This window comes from Hibiscus syriacus, unplaced genomic scaffold (genome assembly GCF_006381635.1).
Source record: "Hibiscus syriacus cultivar Baekdansim isolate YM2019G1 unplaced genomic scaffold, ASM638163v2 tig00116939_pilon, whole genome shotgun sequence".
Taxonomy (NCBI): Eukaryota; Viridiplantae; Streptophyta; class Magnoliopsida; order Malvales; family Malvaceae; genus Hibiscus; species Hibiscus syriacus.
The window spans coordinates 298644-305505 of NW_024063477.1; the positions used below are offsets into that span (position 1 = coordinate 298644).

Here is a 6862-nt window from a genome sequence, read left to right on the forward strand (position 1 = left end):
ATGGTTAAACACATCATTAATAGAGTAACATAAAAAATTCATTTCATAACTTTAAATCATAAATTATTATTATTTGATGCGGTGAAATTTTTAATTATACTAATAAAATAAATAGCTACGACTTTTGTCTTTTATTTATTTATTTTTCTAAAATAATAATTCTCTTAACTCTATAATTATCCTTAATTGTATAATATCAAATGGAAACAAATTATATAATTTATTGGGTTTTTATATATAAAAACCAATTATTGGGTTTTTATATATAAAATACAAATTGGGTTTTTATTTATTTTTAATAATTTTGGGTATGGAAAAGGGTGTTCTGTATTTCAGTGTATATGTCATTGGACTCTTGCATGATCCAAAAGAGCTCTCTTTATAATTTATTTATATTTCTCTCTGAATTTGTTTCTTCTTTCTCCTTTGCCCTGCTAATGGCTTTTTTTATCTGCTTCAGTGTCGGCCAACCAGTGATTCTTGATTGAATCTTTGAAAAACACCCAAAACTATTCTTCACTGCTTTTTTTCTTTATATCCATCTATCCTCTTTGGCTTTGGAGTGAATTTGGAGGAGATTTTGGCTAACAGAAAACTTCGGTGTTGTTAGTTTTTGAGTGTTTGGTTGATTTTGTGTGTTTTAGTTTCTGGGTTTTTCTTGCTTTTTGTTGATCTTAATTTTGGTGAATTGAACGGTTAATTCAACAACAACAAAATGGCTTCGGTTTTGTTCAGATACAGTCTTTCCTACGTTCAGCTTAGTGATGAAACTTAAGCTGTACTGAGAGAAGAAGCTTTTTGGAATCTGAAGTTGGGTTTCTTTTGTTAACAAAATGATGAGATTCCGTGGGATTCCAAGTTTTTGTTTTGGGTTATGTTTCTGGTGAGGATTAAAGAAGATCCTCACTGGATATTTTGTTAGATGTTTCAGAGAGACCCATAGTTCCGCTGTGTACAGGCGTTCCAAGGTAACAACTTCAATTCAATCACTTTGTTTCTGATTCTTTTTTCTCTTTTTCTGTTGTTGAGAATCATGAATTAGCCTGTTTCTTTTACAGCATTTACTTAGAGAGAAAAGAAAGGGAATTGTTCACTGTTACACTAATTTGTTTTCGATTGAGATGATTACTTTCATGGAGTCAAAAGAGAAAATTAAGGAGATGGAGATGTGCTTGGATTCTCAGTTATGGCATGCCTGTGCTGGAGGAATGGTTCAAATGCCTTCAGTTAATTCCAGAGTCTTTTACTTTCCTCAAGGCCATGCTGAGCACGCTTGTGGCCCTGTTGATTTGAGGAACTGCCCTCGAATACCGCCTTATATACTCTGCAGAGTGGCTGCTGTTAAGTTCATGGCCGATCCCGATACCGATGAGGTTTTTGCAAAGATTAGGCTGACCCCAATTGCTACCAACGAGCTTGATTTTGAAGATGATGGAATTGGATGCATCCGTGGGAATGAAACACAGGAAAATCGGCTTCTTTTGCCAAGACATTGACTCAATCAGATGCAAACAATGGAGGGGGTTTTCAGTTCCGAGATACTGTGCTGAGACTATATTTCCTAGATTGGATTACTCTGCTGATCCCCCTGTTCAGACAATTCTAGCTAAGGATGTCCATGGGGAAACCTGGAAATTTAGACATATATACAGGGGACCCCAAGGAGACATCTCTTGACCACAGGATGGAGCAATTTTGTGAACCATAAGAAGCTTGTTGCAGGGGATTCGATCGTTTTTTTGAGGGCGGAGAATGGGGACCTATGTGTCGGTATTCGAAGGGCTAAGAGGGGCATTGGAGGGCCCGAGTCTTCATCTGTATGGAATGCTGCTGCTAGTAATTGTTTGGTACCATATGGAGGGTTTTCAGCATTTATGAGGGAAGATGAGAACAAGTTGATGAGAAATGGAAGTAGCAATGGGCTTAGCTTGAATAGTAATTTGATGGGGAAGACAAAGATAAGACCTGAACAAGTTATTGAAGCTGCAACTATGGCTGCCAAAGGCCAACAGTTTGAAGTTGTTTACTACCCCAGGTCTAGTACCCCTGAGTTTTGCGTGAAGGCCTCTTTAGTGAAAGCAGCATTACAGATCAGGTGGTGCTCCGGAATGAGATTCAAAATGGCCTTTGAAACAGAAGATTCTTCGAGGATTAGTTGGTTTATGGGCTCTATATCATCCGTTCAAGTTGTCGATCCCCTCCTCTGGCCGGGACTCACCTTGGAGGCTTCTTCAGGTACTCTCATCCAACTCAATTTTACAGTCTTCTGGTTTATAGTAAGATTGTAGGTGACTTTCAAGTGTATACTCCTTTTTTCTTTTGCATTCAAAGAAATCCCTCTCTTTTGCTTATTCTTCCTAACTTTATCTGGTGCTCTAAGTCATATCTCAGTTTCCCAATTTAGATCTTTTTAGTTATAACCATTGATTCAAAGTCCATCAATGGTTTCTGTAGTATCTATACGGTCAACCATGTGTTGTTCTTTGCATGGTTATCAAAACCGGACCGGCCGGTTCAACCGGTTGAACCATGAACCGGTGGCCTGTCTGGTCTGGTTACCTCACAAAACCGGTCTGGCAATGAACCGGCTGAAAACCGGTAGAACCGGGATGAACCGGCTGAAAATCGGCAAAACCGGTTTGAACCGCTGGTTCACTTTTTTTCTTTTAAAAAAACAAATTAAATCATACAACGTCGTTTGTTCAACGAGCCAAGTAAAATTTGAGTATTGCTGAGCTCGACTCGAACTCGAAAACTTTAAAAGTAAGCTCAACTCGACTCAAAAACTCACGAGCTAAAAATTATTAAGTTCAACTCGAACTCGAAATATAATATTAAAACTTGAACTCGAAAAGGCTCGAACTCAAAAAAAAATTAGAAGTTCGATTGAAGCCTAAAATTTGAGTTTCGCTTCGTGCTCACCAACAGGCCCAATGATTTTGAATGTCAAATTACATCTATTATTTATAGAAGTAAGTTGGGATGCTCTTCTATGTTTCTTAGCCATGTGAGATTGTTTTGTTCTCATATTTTTACTCTTTAAACTTTTGGGATGCTCTTCAATGTTTCTTAGCCATGTGGGATTATTATTTTTTTTTTTAAAAATTAAACCAAATGACATCATTTGTTATGATTTTTTAAGTCCCAATTTTATTTTTTTGATTATAGTTATATAATTATATTTATTATTTAATATGTTTTACCTTAAATATTATGTTGTAGTTGATTTGAATCATTTTGTTTCACTTGATTTTATGGTTTTTAATTTATATATGTTATGATTTGTGATATTTTTATACCTAATATTGTAAACTTAAAAAAAGTGTTACATATATATTAATATTGCTTTGAATATTATGTAAAATTAAAAAAAAAAAATTTATATAAAATCCGGTTCAACCGCGGTTGAACCCGATTGAAACAAGTGAACCAATACCTTCACCGATTCAATGTCCGGTCCGGTTTTAAAAACATTGGTTCTTAGTATCAGTTTAAAATTGCAACTCGTGCTTCGATTGAAAAGGTAATGGATTGCCAATTTTTTGTGGCAATATAGGTCTGATATGTTAATGTTAATAGTTGTGTATCTTGTGCTCCAAACTTATATGACAGGTGTCATTGACCCGAATATGCTAGCTTCTTCCTGCTTGCTGCACTTTTACTCGAGTGTGGGAAAGATGTTTAAAACTCTCAACAATTTCTCCATTAAAAAATGTGGGATTCCCTCATTGCCAGGTGTGAACACCGCGATGTGGTTCTATGACTTGTCGAATGTTTATGAATATTGCGCATTATATTATTACACCTATTGCAGGGGCATGATTGAATTCCAATTATTTGGATTCCATGAAGGGACATGTGTAAATATGATCTTGCATTTCACTTTTCTCCTGTAATTGTTGAACTGTGAAGTTTTTGTTGTTTTTCCAACTAAATTGATGATTTCTTTTCCTTCAAGTTCTTCTTATTTGTTCAACTTTCATCTGCAGGTTACTTGGGACGAACCGGATTTGCTTCAAAATGTAAGATGTGTAAGTCCTTGGTTGGTTGAATTGGTATCGAACATGCCCGCAGTTCATCTATCTCCCTTTTCACCACCTAGGAAGAAGTTGAGGCTACTACAGCACCCAGATTTCCCCCCTGATGGTGAACTTCCACTGCCAACATTTTCAGGCAACCTCCTTGGGCCCAGCAACCCCTTTCGGTGTCTACCAAACACCAGCCCTGCTGGCATGCAGGGAGCCAGGCATGCTCATTATGGTCTATCTATATCGGATCTCCACCTCAATAAACTGCAGTCAGGTCTGTTTCCGAGTTGTTTCCCGCCGTTTGATCATACAGCTACATCCAATAGGATCTCCAATGGTGGCCTAGTTGTTCAAAATCCTAACATGAGTGAGAATGTGTCTTGTGTGCTATCCATAGGCCGCTCTACTGAGAATTCTACAAAAACTGATAATGCAAAGACGCCCCAGCTTGTACTTTTCGGTCAACCAATCCTTACCGAGCAGCAAATCTCACGCAGCTGCTCGGGTGATGCAGTCTCTCTGGTTCTTGAAGGTAATAGTTCTTCGGAAAAGAATCAGAGTAAGACAGCAAACTTTTCCGACGGTTCTGGATCCACGCTTCATCAACAACACTTACCAGTGCGTGCATCATGCGAAGGCTTCCCGTGGTACAAAGATAACCGCCACGAAGCTGAACCCAACTTGGAGACTGGTCACTGTAAAGTATTAATGGAATAGGAGGATGTAGGTCATTTGCTTAAACTTCGACTGTCCAGGTCTTATGATGAACCGTATTGAAGATTCTCTTTCTCCGAGCCATTTACGCTACCGAGATGCCACAGTTGCACAGTCAAACAACTTGAGGATGAACAATTCAGGTAAAACTCATTTTCTTTCTACTTTTATTTGCTCATTTTGTTAGAAATCTTCTTGTTAACAAAAGAAACAACCTTTTGTTGCTAATGCAGTAACATTTAAGAAACCTGCATGGAGATTAACAGTTGTATTCGATTCAAGCATCAAGAACCTACGTCGGAGAATAAATAAACCTCACAGTTCGTGGTCACTCGAATGGATATGACTTTCTCCATTATTTTCCAGGAAAATAATTTAGATTTTGGAACATTTTCATTTGATGTTCATAGTTGATCAAACATTTTTGTTGGAATTGATAATATTGTTGCTTTGTAGTTTGGTGGCTTCATAGGCACCTATTTAATGTACATGGTTTTCAACTCTTTAAGTAACATACAAATAAAACTAAATTGAATTAAATGAGGCGTTGGGATTGCAAAACCAAGTCAATAGCTTGAGAAAGAGTAAAATTAAGCTGGAAAAGTTTTTTTTTTTAATAGATGTAATTGCTCGAATATGATATCGTACATTCATATAACAAAGCTCAATTATGTGTCGCACGTGTGGGAAAGACCCCACGTGCGAAATAAAAAGGTTAACGGATATTTGAAGGTAAAAATAAAGTAGCAATAAATGTAGATTCACGTGTGGGAACAACGTCAGCTAACCCTAAGCCTATGGCAAAGCGCCAAAGCCTGTACACTTTGATGGGATAAACATGTTCGTACAAACAATTTTCATTTCGACATTTGAATATATATAATGCATATGCATGTACACTTTGCCAAATGGATTAGTAGTTGAACACAAAACCAGTAGTGGAAGCACAGACAAAAGGGTAGATGAGAGCAAAGGCATTGGTTTACGTCCCCCCAGCTTTCCAACAAGTTGTTGAATGCATTGTTTTGTGCGTTAATAAAGTATCATTAAACACTGAAAACAAAAGATTATAAAAGGAGTTGCATTGAAAGATCCAAAGTCACGGAAAAAAAGGGGTGCATCGGCGGACAAGTACGTAATTTGCATTCAATGACCGATCCTTCATTTGTCTGCAATTCTAGTCTTTCACTTTTTCTTCTATTCAATTAACTTGAAGCTTCTGAGAGTTGTTCATTATATATATATATGGAGCTGCATTAGTGCTCATAAAAGCAATTAAATGAACGCCAATAATGTTTCCCATTCATGCACATATATTAATTATTTGAAAAAGGAAATGGTAGTTGAGTTTTTTTTTAATTAATTCAAGAATTTCAAAACTTGATATTATACAATCAAAACTTAATATCAGATAAATAGTAAGTTATAGAATCTTTAGAAGATATGATTTTTAGAGACGAAAGGTAATGTTGTTCTCCCTAAAAGTCTTGAGTTCTAGCAGTTGCGTCTGTAGCGTGTATGTTATCAATTAATTAAGAAAGTTTTAAACAAATATTATTGTATAATCATCTAAGACTATTCAAAAAGAAGAATATATGATTTTCATAACAATAAACTTATATGATGCACAATTAAAGTCGCTATTTGGAATAGATGAAGATGAAAATCACCATGGATGGATTGAAGGGTAGCTTGGATAGTCCCCTGAAATTTTCAAATTATCATATATTTTAATTTTTTTTCTTTATATTTTCTATTGAAAATTTGTTTTTGCTCCTAAAATTTTATAAGTTTGTCTCCTCCTAAAATTTTAAAAATTCATCTCCTAACATAACATCATGCGTCCGTCTCTAATTACATCACAATAAATTGATTTCTCCCTTCTTGACATTCTTTTGCTATACAAACTTAAATGATGGAGGCTATAGGTTTTTATTTGTTTTATATGTGTAACCCTAATAGATAGAGGAACGATTAATTTACTGTGATCAACTTTTAATATGGTGCACGAATTAACTTACTTCAGTGGTTAAAGGAATTGTTGTTGTGCCTAAAGGTTACGGGTTTGAGCACTAGCGACTACAAGGGTGATCGAGCGTTCATTGTCAAATGATTGACGA

General features: G+C 36.1%; 1 pseudogene; it reads left to right on the top strand.

Moving 5' to 3' along the window:
• Positions 1–713: 713 nt before the first annotated feature.
• LOC120188233 lies at positions 714–5175 on the top strand (annotated as a pseudogene).
• Positions 5176–6862: the final 1687 nt, after the last annotated feature.